The 18687-nt window shown below is 33.5% G+C and overlaps 1 long non-coding RNA gene across 6 annotated transcripts; it reads left to right on the forward strand.

Moving 5' to 3' along the window:
* Nucleotides 1–1819: 1819 nt before the first annotated feature.
* LOC311433599 lies at nucleotides 1820–16945 on the forward strand. 6 transcript variants are annotated; one of them, XR_014690852.1, is made up of 4 exons: nucleotides 1820–1923; nucleotides 4936–5102; nucleotides 6483–6652; nucleotides 9919–16945. It is a non-coding gene; the product is annotated as an uncharacterized lncRNA (long non-coding RNA). The 6 variants fall into 6 exon arrangements; XR_014690853.1 differs by having other exon boundaries at nucleotides 1822–1930; XR_014690856.1 differs by having other exon boundaries at nucleotides 1839–5102; nucleotides 9919–14409; nucleotides 14779–16945.
* The last annotated feature ends 1742 nt before the right edge of the window (nucleotides 16946–18687 follow it).

Below are 18687 nucleotides of genomic sequence, written 5' to 3' on the forward strand. Positions count from 1 at the left end.
ATATAAGCAATTCCCAAAATTTCAGTGCCCACAAGGGAGTTATGATCTCCTTTTAGTGGCAAATGAGACCAAAGCATTATAGCTTTATTACAATTGTGTAGATATTAAAAATATTTTGTCAATAGCAGAATGCAAGTGGGGAGGGGACAGAGAGTGATGTGCTTTGTGAAGAAGAAAACTTACGATTTCAAACTCATGGTAACTACTGAAGATCAGAAACCACAAAGAACAAGCTCTTTGGATTTTAATGTCAGCAGGTGTAAGAGAGTTCTCTGAACTGTTTTCTTTATCTTTTAGCACACACATTTTGATGAAATCATCAAAAGTTCTAATAGAGAGAAAATTAGTGACATTTATTCTATTGGCCACAAAAAAGAAAAGGGGAGGGGGGAGAGGGGTGACTAGTAACTGTTTTCTGTCAATGCAACATCAGCAGTGGTTAAAAAAAATACTTATAGTATTAGCATTGACTCACATCAGAAAATGTTTGTTATTAATGTTGTTTACTGTCTTCTGGAGGATTTCATTTCATTATTTTCAAGAGTCTCTGTGGAAATAGTAGGGATAAATACTAAATTGTAAAGTATATGAAGAACTAAACAAAATATTCAAGGAGTCTATCAGAAAAGCTTCCAGTTGATATATGTGGGATAAACAATTTTTCTCAAAGCCTTGGTTATTTTCAAGTTTTAGTTTATATATGGACCATGAAAATAAACTTGAAATTTGAAAGACCACCTCTGTAATGCAACTAGATTTCTGATTCAGTATTTCTACTTATGTTAGCTGTCAATATATCAAATTCAATATAGTTGGAATAAAACCTTGAAAGACCAAATGTGAAATTTGGTAAGCTGGATTTTCCTTACAAGACTTGTAAAGAATAGACTGTACATGATGTTGTTAAGTGTGAATTAACTGTCTGGTTACATTAGGCTAATAAATAAATAACCAGAAAGATAGATTTGGAGAGTTTCTATACTTGATTAAGAGGGGGGAAAAAAAAAAAAAAAAAAAAAAAACACACACACAAAACAAACAAACAAAAAAAATTCTTAATGTGAAATGCTGATTGATGTGAGAATAGTAATAATCTTATTAAATACTTTCATCTCATTTTGTAGAAAGATTAAAGAAACCATGCTTCCCATTTGTAGCTACATTACTCTGGAATCAACACAAAGTAAAGATCAAAATGTTTTGTTCATTGAGGGAAATAAGCTTCATTCTGCAAGACTGAACAAACATAAAAAAAAAAAAAAAAAAAAAAAAAAAAAAAGTCTTCACAAACAGTGATATTAGTAATAGTTTTGTGGAATTAAGTAGCAATTTGTTTTTAATAACAAATTTGTCAGGTTTGTATATATATATACATATAAGTAATATTTCTCTTCTAATAGCTGTGTAAATTTCAAGCTGATCCCAAACAAGAGTCTCTTTCTGCTGTCTAGATAATGACTTGGCCTCTAATTTTATTATATTTTTCTGTGTTTGATGATCAAAACAGAGACAACTCAGTTTGTTTATAAACTGCTTCATTGTTGTACTGGGTCTGGCTGGAATGTTAACTTTCCCGGCAGCAGCCCATACAGTGCCGTACTCTGTACTTGTAGCTGGAACAGCAGTGTTATCACACCAGTGTTGTGTCTACTGCTGAGCAGCAGTTGCACAGCATTGGGCCTTTCTCTAACCCTCCTAGGGGGTGGGCAAAAAGTGAGGAGAGAAACATCACTAGAGCAGCTGACCTAAACCAATCAAAAGGATATTCCATACCATGTGATGTCACACTCAGCAATAAAAGGTGGAAACAGGAAGAAGAGGGGAGGGGTGGGCTCTCGTTGGGAAAATGGCGTTCCTCCTCTCGAACACCGGCTGTGTGCGTTGAGGCCTTGCTTCAAGGACGTGGTCAATCATCGCTCATTTGTGGGAAGTAGAGAGTAATTTCTTTCCTCTGCACTTCCATATAGCCTTCATTTATTTTGTTTGTTTGTTTTCCTCCCTTCTTTTTATTTTTCCTTTTCTCCTCCCTTTTCCCCTTTCCCTTTTTATTTCCCCTTAGTTAAATTGTTTAGTTCATGGTAGTCTTTATTTAATTATTATAATTATTTCCCTTTAATTAAATTATCCTTATCTCAACCTGTGAGTTGTTCTTTGCTTTACTTCTCCCCCTCCTCATCTAAAGGAGGGGGAGTGAGAGAGCGGTTGTGGGGTTTAGCTGCCCAGCACGGTAAAACCACCACAATTGTCCCTGCAGTAGAGGGTACAGTAAAATCTAGTGTGTATTTGAGGAATGGACAAACATAAATCTGAGCCTGGCATTGAACATGTTGAAGAGAAAAAAAAAATACTATTTTAAGTGTTTCTTTTTATTAGAGTGTGGAATTAAAGTCCTATAGTCGAAATTTATAGTTTTCATAAGTCCTGAGAGAACATACTTGTAGAAAAACCTCTAGGGTATTTCTGATCATTTAACCAGTTATGAACACCTTTGCACACAATGGAATAAAGTGGAAAGGTAGGTATTGAGCAGCGTGTTGGCTGAATATCTGAACTATGTTGCTTAAGGTTTAATTTTTAACAGAAAATAATATGACTATTACTGCTTTAATTTGGTGTGGGGAAAAAAAAAAGTGATAGGAAAAAATAAGTTACTGAATAACGTCCTATTGTCTTGAGTACTTATAAGTAAGTGAATAAGTTAAATTTAAGTCCCTGGAATAATTCTGAACTATTAACTTTTTGAATTACAGAAAAATATCAGCAATACCATTACCATTGAAAATAAATCATGCCAAATTATTGTCTATTATAAAAGAGGAATTATGCTTGGAATCTCCATATGTTTTATTATACAGGTGTATAGTTATTATTTATAGATTTAATATTCAGATTATTTTTTTTTCACAAGGTCAACAATTCAAGGAAGCCTTTCTTGTAAGTTTGATGTTTGCTACTCTCTTACTGTCTATCCAACTCTATATTTATGAACATTAATTGACACTTTAAAATCTCCAAATTAACACAGCTTAGCATAAAGGGTCTTGAATTATTAAGGTTTATCCAGTTATCTTTTTAAGGTTAGGGAGCTGATGCCCACATTCTCTAGTTTAATGTTGGGACTTCAGCTGAAGCAGTGAAGTTAGCAACCCACTTGCCATCTTGATTATTATTATAAATTTATGAATAACTGGATTATCCATCTCTTTTCATTACATAAAAAGTGACCTATGGTTTCTATAAGCCTAATATAAATGCATCCTTGAGAAATCCAGTTGGCAAAGAGTACGCCCAACATATTTTTTCTGTTTAATATTGACACAATGGAAAGGATGAACTGGGGGATATAACATCGAAATGTCAGCGGTTGATCCACACTTCAGAAAAACAAACATGGAAAAACAAAACAATACATACAAACAAATAAAAAAGAGAAAAGCCTAAAATTGAAAAACCCTAAACTTGACCTGGGGGAGAAATAGCTACTCATATTTAATTGTCTGAATGACTAAGCTGTTACTGATTAAGAGCACAGGTCCTTCCAGTCTCACAAGTCTGATATTTCTCATCTATTACTAATAATCAATCAGAGTTTTTAAAGAATCTATGATGTAAAAATGATCATAACAAGCTAGACAACATAGGCTGGAGTAGCACTGTGTTGAAATGAACATAGTAACCATTATCTAACATTTATGCAAGAAAATTTCTGAGTCATAACCTTCTGCAACAAATCAGAATGGACACATACATAGAAATCATAACAACCAGGTGAGAAATCTAGAACTGATAAATGGATGAAAATCCTTTAAACTCCATAATCTGAAATGGTAGCTCTTTACGTACCAGAATGATGACTGGACTTAAAGATAGATTATGATTTTTTACTTAGTTCAGACTTATCTTCTTATTTCTGTTATCTCATTAACCTTGCCAAAAATTGCTAAAAATAAAAAATAAAAAATGAACTTCGCTTCTGCCTGATCTCATTTCCACATATGAATTAGCAGTTAATGAAGTAAGATTCAATTATATTTTTCTAAAATCACGGGACTCTTTAAATTGATGTTTGTGTAGAAAACGATACTAGCAGTCATTTGCCAAGTTACTAGCTGTTAGTACAGCTGTAAGTGGACATCTGTATGTTAGTAGAGAACAGTCTTTATTGACCCCCCAAAAGCAAAAAATAAATCTAAATAGAGAGTATACTGATAGCATCTTCCAACTTTCTTACTTTGGGCCACAAGATTTTTATATATCCTCATCTTTCATCTCCTGATCTTTGTTTTTTGCTCCACACTGTTGCCCAACACAAAGTACCTAACCCCTCTTCCAAGAGTTTACCTGGCTAAGGCAAGTACAGCTGGCTGAGTCTAAGGTCAGTTCCCTCACTTATAAGAGCTGTTATGAAGACAGCAAAAAGAAAAAGTATCCCTTCTTACTCTTGGAAGCTAATTTTATGCTAGAGTTCTCCTGCTGAAGCCCTGTACTAAAACTGTCTGCACCAGGTCACTTCCCCTCAATTCTAACCCTGACCTATTGGTTTGCTTGATCTTGGACCTGTGTCATTGTGATGGACCAGCACAGCACTCAGGCTGATCATGATCACTGCCCACATGTTAGATCCTGAACCTAAGTTTTTAAGTCAATGTCATAACTCCTTACTGCTGCCTGATTTACTCTCACCCTTGGGAAATTTAAAAGCAGCTCCCAAAGAAAGGAGGAGCAGCCTCCCTTTCTAGTTTTGTTCATGACAGCTGTTCGCAGTCAAGAAGCTGATTTACATTCAGCTTGGAGTCAGCCAGCTGAACTCTTAGAAGGTAAGATTTACTCACAGCCCTGACATGCTAATGATATTGCTTTCTTTCTTGTGATTCTGATCATGTCTTCATATACCTCTGCAAATAAGTGAAAACTAATTTTTTGTTTGTTTTTCAGGATGAAGTTTTAAGTGGAATGCAGAACATTTTGCTCATTTTGTTTATAATGACAGTAGTCTTAACTCATTTCCACCTGACAAGCTGTCAAAGCACCTGTATTGCCTATGCCTGTATTATTACTATGTACATCTGTCTGCACATAGTAGCATTTGGACATGCTAACAGGTAGGTATTCCTGATGGGTTATTATCTGTCTGATTTCTGCAAATGCAACAGAAACACTTCTGAAAGTTTTTCTGTTGTTTGTTTTTGTAGTTGTTTGTTTGTTTTTTTGATAACTTGACCAAGAGCCTTGTGGTGGTTATATCTTGTTGAGCAGCTGAACACCACAACTGCTCTCTCACTCCCCCTCCTTAGAAGGAGAGGGGGAGAAGAAAGTATGCTGGAAAAAAAATAACAACAGGTTGAGATAAGGATAATTTAATTAAATGGAAAAGGAAGAGGGGGGAAAAACAAGAAAAGGCCATGCAGAAGCAGAGAGAGAGCAAAAATAAATTACTCTCTACTTCCCACCAATGAGCAATGTTTGGCCACATCCCAGGAAGCAGGGCTTCAATACCCATAGCCATTGTTTGTGAGCAAAGAAATCTTCATAATGAGAGCTTCCCCCCTTCTTCCCATTTCCTACCTTTTATTGCTGAGTGCGACACCATATGGTAAGGAATATCCCTTTAGTTCTTTTTAGGTCAGCTGCTCTGGTGCTGTCCCCTCCCTACCTCTTGCCCACCTGAGAGCCTGCTGGCTCTTGGGGGGGGGGGCGAGTCGGGGTTAAGCATTAAGGGAGTCTTGATGCTGTGCCAGTATTGCTCAGCAATAGACAAAACACTGCTGTTCTAGCTACAAGTGTAGAGCACAGCTGGGCTCTGCCCAATGCAGCAATGGGCTGCTTCAGGGAAAGTTAACTCCATCCCAGACACACCCAGTACAAGCCTTCATAATTAAGGAACAATGCTGAGAAAGACCATGTACTGATGAGTGTTCTGGGGCCAGCAAAGTCTACAAACTTGAAGTGCTTGTTGATTGTAGAAACATCAAACATTTAAATGTGATTTGGGGTTTTAGGTCCTATTACTGCTGCTGATACTATCGTGACAATCACATTTGATTATAAAAAAATACAATAAGCAGGGAGAAAGTTAAGACACTTGGAAAATCTGATAAAAGAAAAATAATTAGTAGTACTTATTCCAAGGGTAAAAATTTCTTTAATTTCCTTCAGCCATGTAATTCTTTACATAAAGAGAGTTATTCTACAGGAAAATCTTCTTGATAATAAGGGCTGTTGCCTACTATTTTCTCATTCAAGGAGAAGCAGATTATTTTTAAAGCAGCACAGAAGAGCTGACAGGTGATTTGTGAAGTAAAAGAAGGAAGAATAGAAGGAAGATTTGCAACCCTTCTATTTTTTGCTTTGGACAAACTCATTGCTGGGGAAGCATAGAGCAGTAACTGTTTTTTTAATCAGGTGAAGATGTGATAATCTTGTGCCAGTAAAATGCATCAGATGCTTCTGTAAATGTTTGATCATGTTTGATCACTTTCCAGTACTGCGAGACCTTCTTCATAAAGTGCAAACTGTTGTAACCAAAAACAAAAAAGAAGGGAGAGGGGGAGAGGAAGGTGGCGTGGAGGAATGGAGAGAGACAGACAGAAATGATATTAGCCAATGTTTTATATATCATGATTTCTCCAAATCCAAGCTGAAGTGAAGACAGGTATTTGTTGCTGTGTTCCATCTTTTTGATCTGACATAAGTAAGATGATTCTAAGATGATGATGACATATAATGTCAATATGAGTGACAAGACTGACAAGTGAATGACACAGAAGTGTTCCAGGATATCAGAAACACTATCCATGTTGATTATGAGATGGCTTCCTGCTTGCTTTAAAGCAACCTAATCCCTAAACAGTAATTAATTTATTATTATGATTAATATTATTATTATTTTTCCAGAAGTTCTAGAATATTTGGTCCTGTAAAACAAAATATTTATTCTTATAATTTTATTATTATTTAAACCTGAACACTCCAATGGACTGATAGAAAATTATTATGGACTCTTTTCTAACTTTTTCCAAATAGTTGGCAAAAGATTTAGAAACAAACAAACATAAACCTTAGCCTCAGTAATCAGACCACTTTTGTACACTAGTCAAAATTCATCTTAAAAATAGTTTTTATGGTTTTGTAGTGGCAGTCCTACTAAAAGGCTGTAATTGAGCCTCATTGAGTTATTTTGGAATCTTCCTATTATTTCTAGTTTAGATGTAAATTTATCCTTTCCTTAATTTATTCTTTCAGCTCAGATTGAGTTTCCTTCTTTTCTTATTGAACATGGTCTTCGAGCATATCACACTAAAGCTTTTGCCTTTTTTTGGCAAGATGGGTTCTTTATTACTCATGCACACTAGCTTCTCTTGGCCCACACACATGTACAGGACAAATACATTAATAGTTTTATTATTGTTACATATAAGATCTCACCAAGAGTTTTTAAGGTAGAGTTAACAATTTCCTGTGTTACTGGTGCTCTATCCTACAATATATATTCTGAGCTAACATTTCTCTTTTTACTACTGATTTTTTTTTTTTATAGTTTATCAGAAGGTAATGGAAAACCATATTATTATCACCATCATCATCATTTACACTGGCCATTTTCAATTAATAAACTTGTAGCACAAATTCTTATTAATACTCAAAAGCATGATCTTGCCCTCTATAATTTATCTAATTTTCTATTACTCTAGTCATCGTGTTTATGTGGCTCTTCGTGCATGATACCCTAGTATTTTTCCAAATGACTTCCATGCTTACATTATCAACAACTTCATGCACAATGGCAAGCTAATTTGAATTCCTGTTACCATTTAGGAACTCAGAGTATGATTTTTGATTGGTTGTCACACAAACAAGAAGTAGAATAATGACTCAGTAGGGCAATCCCATTAATGTCTTCATTGTCTCCTTTTTGACAATACAGGTATTATTCTAAAGTAGAGATGAATTAATTACCTTTAGCAACTGACCACTGAAGGACTTAGCTCTTCTCCTGGAGCATGATAAACTCTAGTTTCTTATGACAAAAAGTGCTTGTTGAGAGACTAAGCAGCCTTTTAAAAACAGCATTTCAATGAAAAGTTCTAAAAAGTGACCCGAGCTACTGAACATGTATAACACAATGGTGAGATGACAGTTCTAAAATAATGACTGAGCTATGAAGAACAAGAAAGTATGCTATTCAAAGATGTGTTTAATCATAACTGAAAGCCAGGAGGTCAGATTAAAATGACTGCTAATTTGCTAGTTCTTTAACTCACTTTTCCCTGTGCTGTTAGTAAAGGAAAGACAAAATAAACATAAATTTACTAGGTCATTCATGATTTATTTTTGTGTTCCTTAATTGAAAAACAGTTAGTTATTAGCTTATAAGTTCATACAAAAGATATGGTTGTTAACAATGTCATCCAAACCTAAATGATATGAAGCTTGTTAAACTGAGTGTGTTGTTACTACTTTTATTAAAATTGGTTAAAATTCATTTTCGTTAACAAGCATACTACCAAACACACTGAGCTTGTGTTGTTACTGCAAACAAATATCTGACAAAAGACAAAAAGAAACCCCAATAACTTTGACACGTTATATTTATAATTCCATAAGAAATATTTTTTTCCCTTATGGGACCTAAATATACACAGTATAAGTTTTATACATAAATTCTTAGTAAATTACATGCTCAAGTGATGTTTTATTTTATCATAAAACTGTCTAGAAGGATATAATTCCCAAATAAGAAAGTTTCCTTTGCTTTTGTCTTGTTTTGGGGATATCTTTACTTGTTCTTTGACAGTGGATCCTTAACAATTATATAGTAGCATTCAGATACCTGCTTCTATCATTTCTATCAGGCTGCTGTTCAAGATAGCTGATATAGATATCAAATGCTTCAGTGCTAGTTCACTGATTCAGCTGCTGAAATAGTCTACTATTTCCTTGTCCTTTGAGATTTTGTTGTCCTTCTTTGAGTCTTGTTGAAGGCAGTACCTTCCCTGTACAATGTCTGTTTCATCATATATGCTACTGATGTCACTTCAGTTTCATCATTCAGAACAAATCCATTTAAAAAGGGTCTTAAAGTCTCAGGGAAGTTTATTCCAGGTTACAAAAGAGTTTCAGACAATTTTATTTCACATCTTTCTTACTGTTTATATACAATCTATGGCCAAATAATTTGAAAGAATAAATAGCAATTACCTTTAAGTAAAACTTTAAAACTCTAGACTTTATTAAGGTTTCTCAGCTTTTCTTGGTGGATTGACAGATGGAGTTTGTGGTTTTATGGTTAGTTGTTTCCAACCACCTGATTGTAACATTATTGGTTAAGAAGAGGCAAAAGGGATTGCACAGAATTATTACATTTAAATAAATATATATATATTCTGATAATTGAAAATTAATTGATGCATATGCATTTTTTTTTTCTTACGTAGTTCTACATTTTAATCATCAGATCTCTACTCCGGAATTTCAGATAATTATGTCATTCTACTTTTGATGTCCACCAAATTCATCTTGATATGCTTTAAAGCTTTCATCATAGGCATCTCAGAATCAATTCTTATGCAATATTTCTTTTTACATAAGTTCCTTAAGATTTGTAACCTTCATTTTCTCTTGCATTCTCTACATATACAGTGAGTCCTGCATAACGTACTATAGAAACAGAATGTTATTATAATCTTCTCTACAGATTTTCTTTTATTCAGTAGCTACAAATGAACTAAATTCCTTCACCACTTCAGCAATAAAATTTTGGCCATGTCATTTTTCATTACGCAATGCAGAATTTTATACCAGGTATAAAGACTATTTGAGAGAGAGGGAACATTCCTTGTCTTGCACTGTTATCATAATCATCTTTCTTTTAGCTTTCCAAGATGAACACAAGAGCATCAGTATTTTTTTTTTATACAGGAGAAAAAAAAAAAAAAAGACTGAAAAAAACAGGAAGGAGAGAGAAATAAGCCAGGATATGAGTGGCTAGGAGTATTCTGAGTTGTGCATGAGGAATATGTTTCCCAGTACCTGCTGTTGGTAAGACTCTGATATCTTCCAGACCTGAGGAAAGAAAATTTAACATAAAAATTTTCAGGTATTTTCTGTTGAATTCTCAGTTCCACAACTTCACCCTTTAAAAATATAGAGCATAAAGAGATAGGAATCAAATAAGTTGTAAAAAAATTCTCAAGATTTCTGTCAAAACTCAGGCTGTACTTGGCTGGCATCCACATGAGTGTAACAAAAATTGGGTGAGGATCCAGTGTTAGAAGATGGATGGGCAGGAAGTGTTTGGATTTTAATTTGAATTTTGGACCTTCAGATGGTGTAGAGCCTTAAATGAGCCTTGGGCTGCCTGAAAGGAAGTGTGGCAAGCAGGTTGAGGGAGGTGATTCTTCCCCCCTAATCTGCTTTTGATTTTAAACACAGTACCTGTAGTACTGTGTTTAGCTCTGGGGCCCCCAGCACAAAGACATGGTTGTTAGAGCAAGTCCAGAAGAGGGCCAGGAGGGTGATCAGAAGGCTGGAGCATCTCTCCTATGAACACAGGATGAGGAAGTTGGGGTTGTTCATCCTGGAGAAGAGAAGACTCCAGGGAGACTTTAGAGTGGCTTTCCCTAAAGGAGGTCTACAGGAAAGCTGGGGAGGGATTCGTTGTCAGGGGGTGTAGTGATAGCACAAGGAGTAACGGCTTTGAACTAAAAGAGGGTAGGTTTAAATTACATATAAGCAAGAAATTTTTCAGTCAGAGGGTGGTGAGGCACTGGCACAGGTTGTCCAGAGAGGTTGTGAACACTTCCATGGAAGTGTTAAAGGCCAAGCTGGATGAGGCTTTGAGAAACCTGATGTAGTGGAAGGTGTCGCTACCCATGGCAGGGGGGTTGGAAGTAGATGATGTTTAAGGATTTTTATTTAGATAAAGAAGTTACATTGAAAAAAAAAAAAAAAAAAAGGTAAAGCAAAAAAGAGCAAACATTTATGTGATAGACCATCACAATCAGTTATAGAAAATAGACAATCATACAGACATATGTGCATGGAAATAATTAAATAATTTATTTCCTAAGTGTAAAACAAATCTGCATTGGTAGGTAATTATAATTTGACACATCTTTAATTTGAATACGTATCAGTTGAACTCCCATGACCATGAATCACTTGTGTAGATTACATTTAAATCAGTATTCCAATTTAACAAAAATGCTCTTATTTGTGCACATTACTCCATCATTCTGCTTGGATAAAATATCTGATGAATGACCTTCACTGAATTGCTTTATAAAACTTTTTCAGAACCTTGAACTCCTGTATTGCATTTCAAATCTATTATAATAATAGGACTGCCTGTCTTATTTTAATTCAATATTCTATTGAGTAGAGTATTACACACTAATATTTCTACAAATTCATTCAATGTTTTTGTATTCTTAACAGATTAAAAATAGGAAATAAAGCTCATTCATTTATTGCTTTTAAATATATATATATAAGTCAATCCATTGATGCATAAATACAAGATTGCTGAGTATGATCTTTTTATGTTTTTCACATTTTTTTATGTAAAGGACATTTAATTCACAAATGTTTTCTTGGATGTGAGCCCACACTTGCAAAACTCAATAATCATGCCTAGAAAAAATATAGAAATCAAAACAGTATAATTGAAATGTTAAATTAGTATTGTTCCATCTCTTTCTTCCCCTTCCCCCTCTCCTTCACGTTCCCCTACTCCTCTTTTATTTTCCTAGACTTTTGTTTGAATTTACATAAAGTTCTTTAATATATATTGTATAAGAATATATTTAATACATCTAATAAAAATATATATAATATATAATAGAATATAATATTCTAGATTCAAATTTATGATTAAAAGGAATCAAGAAATTTTTGATCCTCTGTCATAGCATCATTTTTCCAGCTACTGGGTCAGGAAGAGCTGCTATACTCTTCTACAAGCAACTATGGAAAGGAAGCTTGTAAGCTTGCTGCTGAAAGTTGTCCAATAAACTGTACAAATGCATAAGCATTTGTACAAAAACATAAGCAACGAGAAGAGAGATAATGCATACAGTCTGGGGGGGGAGGGGGGGGAAGATTGTATTAGAAAAGCACATTGTCCAATGGTGAACTTTATGGTTTCTCATTCACAAATATAATCACATACTGCAAGAATTGATTGCTCTTGGGAGTGAGGAAAGCAACCAAAGGATTAAGCCAAGGTGTTGGTAAAAGACTTAGCACTTGTGAACTGCTAAATTGAGAATTAAAATTGCTATAGAGTTGTGAATTAACATAAGCAATTAAATATATGTATAACTTAAAGATTTACAAAATTTCTTACATGTGATACAAACTATCTAAAGAAAAATATATAGCTTTTCTTATTGCTCAAACTTGTGATGGATAAAAGCATAATTAATGTGCAATAGAATGCTGTGATAACTTTCAAATTTGTCCTAAAAGGAATGTCTCAGCAGAGTTCTGGACTGTATTTTAAATAAATGCCAATTCTAGAAATCTGAAGCTTATCAAATCCTTATAATTCAAGCAGCTTTAAATGAAACATTCTGCTCATGCATATAAGCTTTAGGATATAACTGTACTGTTTTTCAGAATTTTATAAAATACAGCTGACATCACAATGGCCTTTTTATCTAATTTATCTATGTTTACATTTATATTGTGTAACATTTATAATTAAAACATATTTTGCTAAATATTTTGAACAAACTATATATCCATTTAATCTATTTTCTGTTCTTTGTTTATCACGTAAGATATTTTCTTTTATATGAATGACTAAAACTTCCATGCAAAAAAACATTTGACAAAAAGTGACAGCTCACTGCAGCATAAATTTTAAGGACTACACTTTGATGCTAGAATTTCTTATACTCCTGTACTCACAAATTCAGAATTTATTCATTTACTAAATCAATGTAGCTGGTTCTTTTTCCTCCCAACTCCTTGTGCACCCCCAGCCTGCCCACTTGCAGGACAGTGTGAAAAGTTGCCAAGGAATAAAAAGATTAAAGCTTAGAATTTCCCCAGCACGTTGAAAAATAAATGAATGATACACACTATTAATTTTAAAATTTTTGAAATCTAACATATGTCCTCTCCAGACAAATCATGATGGAGTAAGCTAGATTTATGCAAATCCACACAAAGCTGTCTATAAAATGGCTCTAAAAGTAATTGCTAAATCTGAAATCATATTTATCTACAACAGTTAGCATCGCTTACATTATTACAGAAGACAAGAAATAATCTATTCAGTCTTGAGAATGTGGTTTAAGGCAGAAGATGTTTTCAAATCACAGTAGTTTATTTTGAAGCTACTACTGTTACTTCCTGTCTCATTTTTATTTAGTTGGTCTCTATAATCATATGTGAAGCATGGTACTGAAAGGATTTTAATGCATGAAAGTCTAGAAAAGCAAGAAAAACAGTACTAAAACAGTATTAAAACCTACATGCATTGTGCAGTAGTTGTGCATATTCATTTCCAATTTTCAGCGTAAGAATACAAAGTGCTGTTTTGAAAAGTTGCTTTATCTTTGTATGTATTATACTGTATCTTTGTATGTATTATAGGGCACAGTCTACTCTTTGCTATTCATAAATATGATCCACAGTATATTAAAATCTACCACTATGCTTTGATAAAGCAGAATTTGGCCATGTTTTTAATTTAATATGATATCTATATCACATCTGAGCATAATTAGCGAAAAAAGAAACACTTATGATTCAAGGGAAACAGACAGTCCTTTTTGCAGAGAATATTGTTAAGCTTTCTGTTATCATGAGAGAAAGAAATATTCCTGTGTTCAGAACATGAATTTATTTCAAATATTAGATAATACAAAATATAAAATAAAACATCATTTATAAACTTAAAAGCCATACAAGTTAATAGTCCATTAAGTATATGGTCTCATGTTTTATCTAACAAGAAAAGTCAAAAAATAATCTCTCAGAAGTTAATTAGTCTGTTATTTTACCTTCTGTGTTTCACGTTCTTCATAAAGCACCAGTTTCAAAAAAGGAAAATTACCTTTATTACATGACTCCATTGTGCCAAGCAGGATATTATTTTTTCACTATTTTTCCCCAACAGTTATTGAATAACAATGTATTGGAAAATAAAGGTAGGTCCTCAAACATCTCATGATAATCACCACTATTTTATGCTACAAAGCATTAAGCTTTAGGAAGAAGGTAGTCTTTCCCAAGAAGAACATATCTTTTGGATGCAAAGGAAAACGTCTTGACTGAAAGCAGATATGGTTCTACAGATACGGTTCTACAGTAGCAGTGTCCATTTCAAGAAAAGTGAAACATGAACATAATGGAAACAGCAATTCTGTGAAAGTTGTCCCAAGATTAAAAACATCTCAGGTAACTTTCATGTTATGATTTGCCTTGTTTTACTGATTTTCTGGTTTTGTTTGCTTGCTTGCTTTCTAAAGCATGGGTATATACATCCATGCAAACTGGAAACTATTAAAGTTTGACCTAACCACCATATTCCAGGATTTTAGGCATTAAAGAAATTCCTGAAAGCTATGTAAAATTCATAATTAAATCAGTTGGGTACACCTCCTTTCTCTTCACTTGAATTGTTTCACTGACACAGAGGTAAAATGCACTCTTTCGTGGTGATTCAACAGTTTAATAATGTTTCATATAAATTTTAGAGTGTAATCTCAGAAATATATAAATTAGTTGTTTGTATCACATTTTCTAAGATGTAATATTATTTTATAGAAGTATAAAGATCAACTCTCAAATCTACTAGTGATAAGGACAATGTCTACATTTTATCCTAAAAACATGGGGAGAAGAGTACTATTGTCTGCAGGTATTCTAAACAAAAGACTTCCATGATATCTCATATGAGCAGAAGTGAGCAATGTGTGTTTGAACAAGATGAGCTATCGTCACCCAGAAGGACCAGAGTAATTGCAGTGGCATCAAATTCTATAGCTTGAATCAATGATACTGCAAAAGCATGAAAACACCATGTTTCTGAAAGGACACATTGAAGTTAAAAATAGAAATATATACTGCTGTGTTTAAAACAAAACAGGAAAAAATATTTAAAGTCCCTTTTCCAAGCCCAAGAATTAAAACCCATCACCTTTTATAATATTGATAACCAACATGAATGCAACAGGACTGAAGAGAATTAAAACAGGATGACACTGAGGACTTAAGCAACTTTGATTAACTGATTAAATGATTTAAACTCCAGTTTTATAGTTTAGACATTACTTCTCCTCTATGCCACTCAATAGTGATCCCTTACCTGTCATTTTTCTTGGCTTTATATAATTATACCGTCTTTTAGAACTATAATTTTACAAAGCACAGGATGTATTTGGGGCACGGATGGTACAACCCAAAGTGTCAGGCAAAGGTCTGTTTTGTGTGTATTCATACAAGAAAATGCAGTCTTACTCTTAAAACAGAATAAAACTTTGGCTGTACTTGAGAATGATGGATAGAGAGATTTTTATGAAAGATCAATTCTGACTGAGCAAGATGGAGGCTTCGGTTTTCATCAATGCTGCTGCCTGGATGAGAAAAATTATATTTGATGTTCATGATAAACCAGCTGACAGCCCTACAAACAATAGTTCAGAAGTAAAATGTGTAAAATGCATTGTATCAGAAGTATCATGTATCATGATAATCTTTTGTTAAAGTTATAGATGATATTAGATAATTCATACATATCAACATTGTAACTGTTTCGTATATAAAAAACATACATATCCCTCAGGGAAGCTGATTATTTCTGAGCCTTGAAGAGACAAAGAGGGAGAAATCTATAATCCATTTTTTATTGTTGTTTGCTCCCTTGCACTTACTGTCTGTATAAGTTTGTTAGGATCTTTTTCTTTTGTATTTTTAAATTCTCTAGACTTGAATGCTTAGAAAACCTAAGAGAACAAAATTGCCCACAATTACTGACATACGGGTTTAATTCTCACTTAGACTTTTGTGTAAATGAATAAGTGAGAATTAGAGTAAAGCCTTTTGAAGTCAATCCATTTTCAGATTTGTGAGAAGACCATAAACAAGACAGAAACCTGCCTCAGTATTTTGATTTGAAGAGTGTTTATATCTTTCTTATGAAGATAATTTTTTATTTATTTATTTTTATTTTAACCTTATACTCTGGCAATCAAAAAGTATTAATCTACAATCTCCTTTGATTGGGCCAAACTGAGATTGGGCCAAGATGAGTGACTATCCACAAATGTAAATAAGATGATGCTCTTCACATCAAATGTGTGTTGCTTTGAAGTTGTGGTTTGGCATATCAAAAAGAATACACTGAAAAAAAAGTATCACAAATTTCCAAGACAAAGGGAAAAATAAAAATAAAAAAAAAAATAAAAAAAAAAGGCTCTGTGTGGGGTCCTAAAAAGACAATTTTATACTTTAAGTATGTACTTTAATACATACTTTAAGTATGTATTTTGACTAAAAGCATTTTCATATTTGTGAGCTGTATAGAAGAAATAGTGGAAATTTGACTTTAAATACTTAAATTATTTTTTCATATATGGGCAGAAGATGATAAATGGTGTGTACCTATAGGATCATGCTGTATCATGAAGAATTGGGCTCATGGAAGCACTCTTTTGCACTTTCTTTAGTGAAATGGCTAGATGTTACATAGAAAGAGAAATGATCACTACAGATATGCATACAGCTACACACAGATGGATTTTGTTCAACTCTGCTTTTATTAAGTGTTCCTAAGCCAGGAAAAAATCAAAAGATTTTGACAGACAGAAATGACTGTTCTCTGCCAGTAACGTCAAATACATGATTGCCTTGATGAGTTTCAACAAGTACAGCTGAGGAATAAAAGTTTCAAAAATATGAACTTCCAATGGCTTAATAAAAATCATGAGTTGAAGTTTTTTTTCTCTCCTGAAAACAAAACAAAACAAAACAAACAAACAAAAAACTGTAAAGTAGACTTGATAGTTATTTTTGATAGTTATTTTCTGACAGATTGTTTGGCTGTCCAAAAAAGTGCATATAGCTTGGAAAGCAATGTGCAAACTTTTATTCTGCCTGTACTCAGGATACACTGTAAAGAGCTGTGTTTTGGGGTAAAATTATGATATTCGGTATAAACCAGAGATTATTCAGGAAAAAGAAGGCAGCTTCTGACTATAAAATACAGAATACTCCTTCTTGCAGCCAGATTTAGCTGGGGAGCATACAGCTTTTGCATTTCCTTCTCTTAAGGCCTTGTCAGTGCTACAGCTGTCACCAAGAAGAAAAAAATTACCTGTGTCTACCAAGTATTTTGGAACTCTAAACAGATTAAAAAAAAATTAAAATGTGTGTTAAGAAACCTCTTTATTTCCAAGGTCTCTCCCTGCTTTCCAAACATTCTATGAAATACAGTCTTTTAGTTTAGCAGACAGCTTTGATGAAAGCCACAATATGCTTTTACAGACATTGTATCTAGTACATATCCAAATGAAATAGAGTATTTAACATAGTAACTCAGTTAGATGCTATCACTTCTACCCACCCATCTAATGAAAAGAAAGCAATCAATCTTCAATCTTACAATCAGAAGAAAGCAATCAAACTTCCTTCAGTAAGTGCAAGTAAACAACTGTGGGAGTAATACAGTACGGGGGTAATACAGTAAACAAGTGAAGGAAAACAATATAAAGCGTATGAGGATTACCCATAACTTCTGACAGGAATACAGTTACAATAATAGGACCATGAAAGCACTCCTGCTTATGCATGCAATTGTGTTTGTTATTTTTTTTCTTTTGTGTTTGAATGTGAGCTAGATGAATGACAAGAAAATAAAATGATCATAAAAGTAGCCTTTATTTTTAGCAGCTTTTGTGTTATGCATGTCTTCTACGGATGCAAATGCTTTGCTCTGATTCAGGTTATCTGATGTAGCCAAATTATTCCATGTATTTCCTTTATTTTCTTCTTTTACTCCATGTCTAGTTTCATCTTACATATTTTAACTTTACCAGAAGAATGACAATAAGGCTTAAGTACTTTTTTCTTTTGTACATTCTGGTTAATTCCTTCTTTGCATTTTGCTTTTCCAAAATCTTTTACACACTGATGACAGTCTGTCATTCTTGAATTTATTTTTAGTAGATCTTCAAGCTTGAAACTTTATGCATTAATATTACAAGATTTTCCATCTTCCAAATTTTCTCCTATTATGCAAAGGTATAAATCTAGTAAATGGATTTAGGTGTCATAGAGTTGTCATCTTCAAATCATCTACATAATTGTACAAAGGTTAAAAGAAATAGTTATCTTAATAGCTCTGAGGTATCTTAACAACTAAGATTACAAATTCTAAAGTAAAAATTTGTGGTAGTCATGTGGGAGCTATATTAAATTAAGATACATTTAACATACATAAAATAAATTGAACAATCTTCAGGGCAAGGATCCTGCCTCCTTTTATTGTTTTGAAGTATTTTGATAAAGACATTTAGACATAAGCAAGTCTAAGCATACATTTAGGCATTTTACTGTATTGTGGATAAATGTCCATGTGTGGTGTTTTTTGATAGTTTATGTGTGTTTGTTTTTGTTTGTTTGTTTGCTTTTGTCATAAACTAGTTGCAGAAAAAAGTAATATTGTATGCCCGGAAA

Source organism: Aythya ferina (genome assembly GCF_964211825.1).
Source record: "Aythya ferina genome assembly, chromosome: 3".
Taxonomy (NCBI): domain Eukaryota; kingdom Metazoa; phylum Chordata; class Aves; order Anseriformes; family Anatidae; genus Aythya; species Aythya ferina.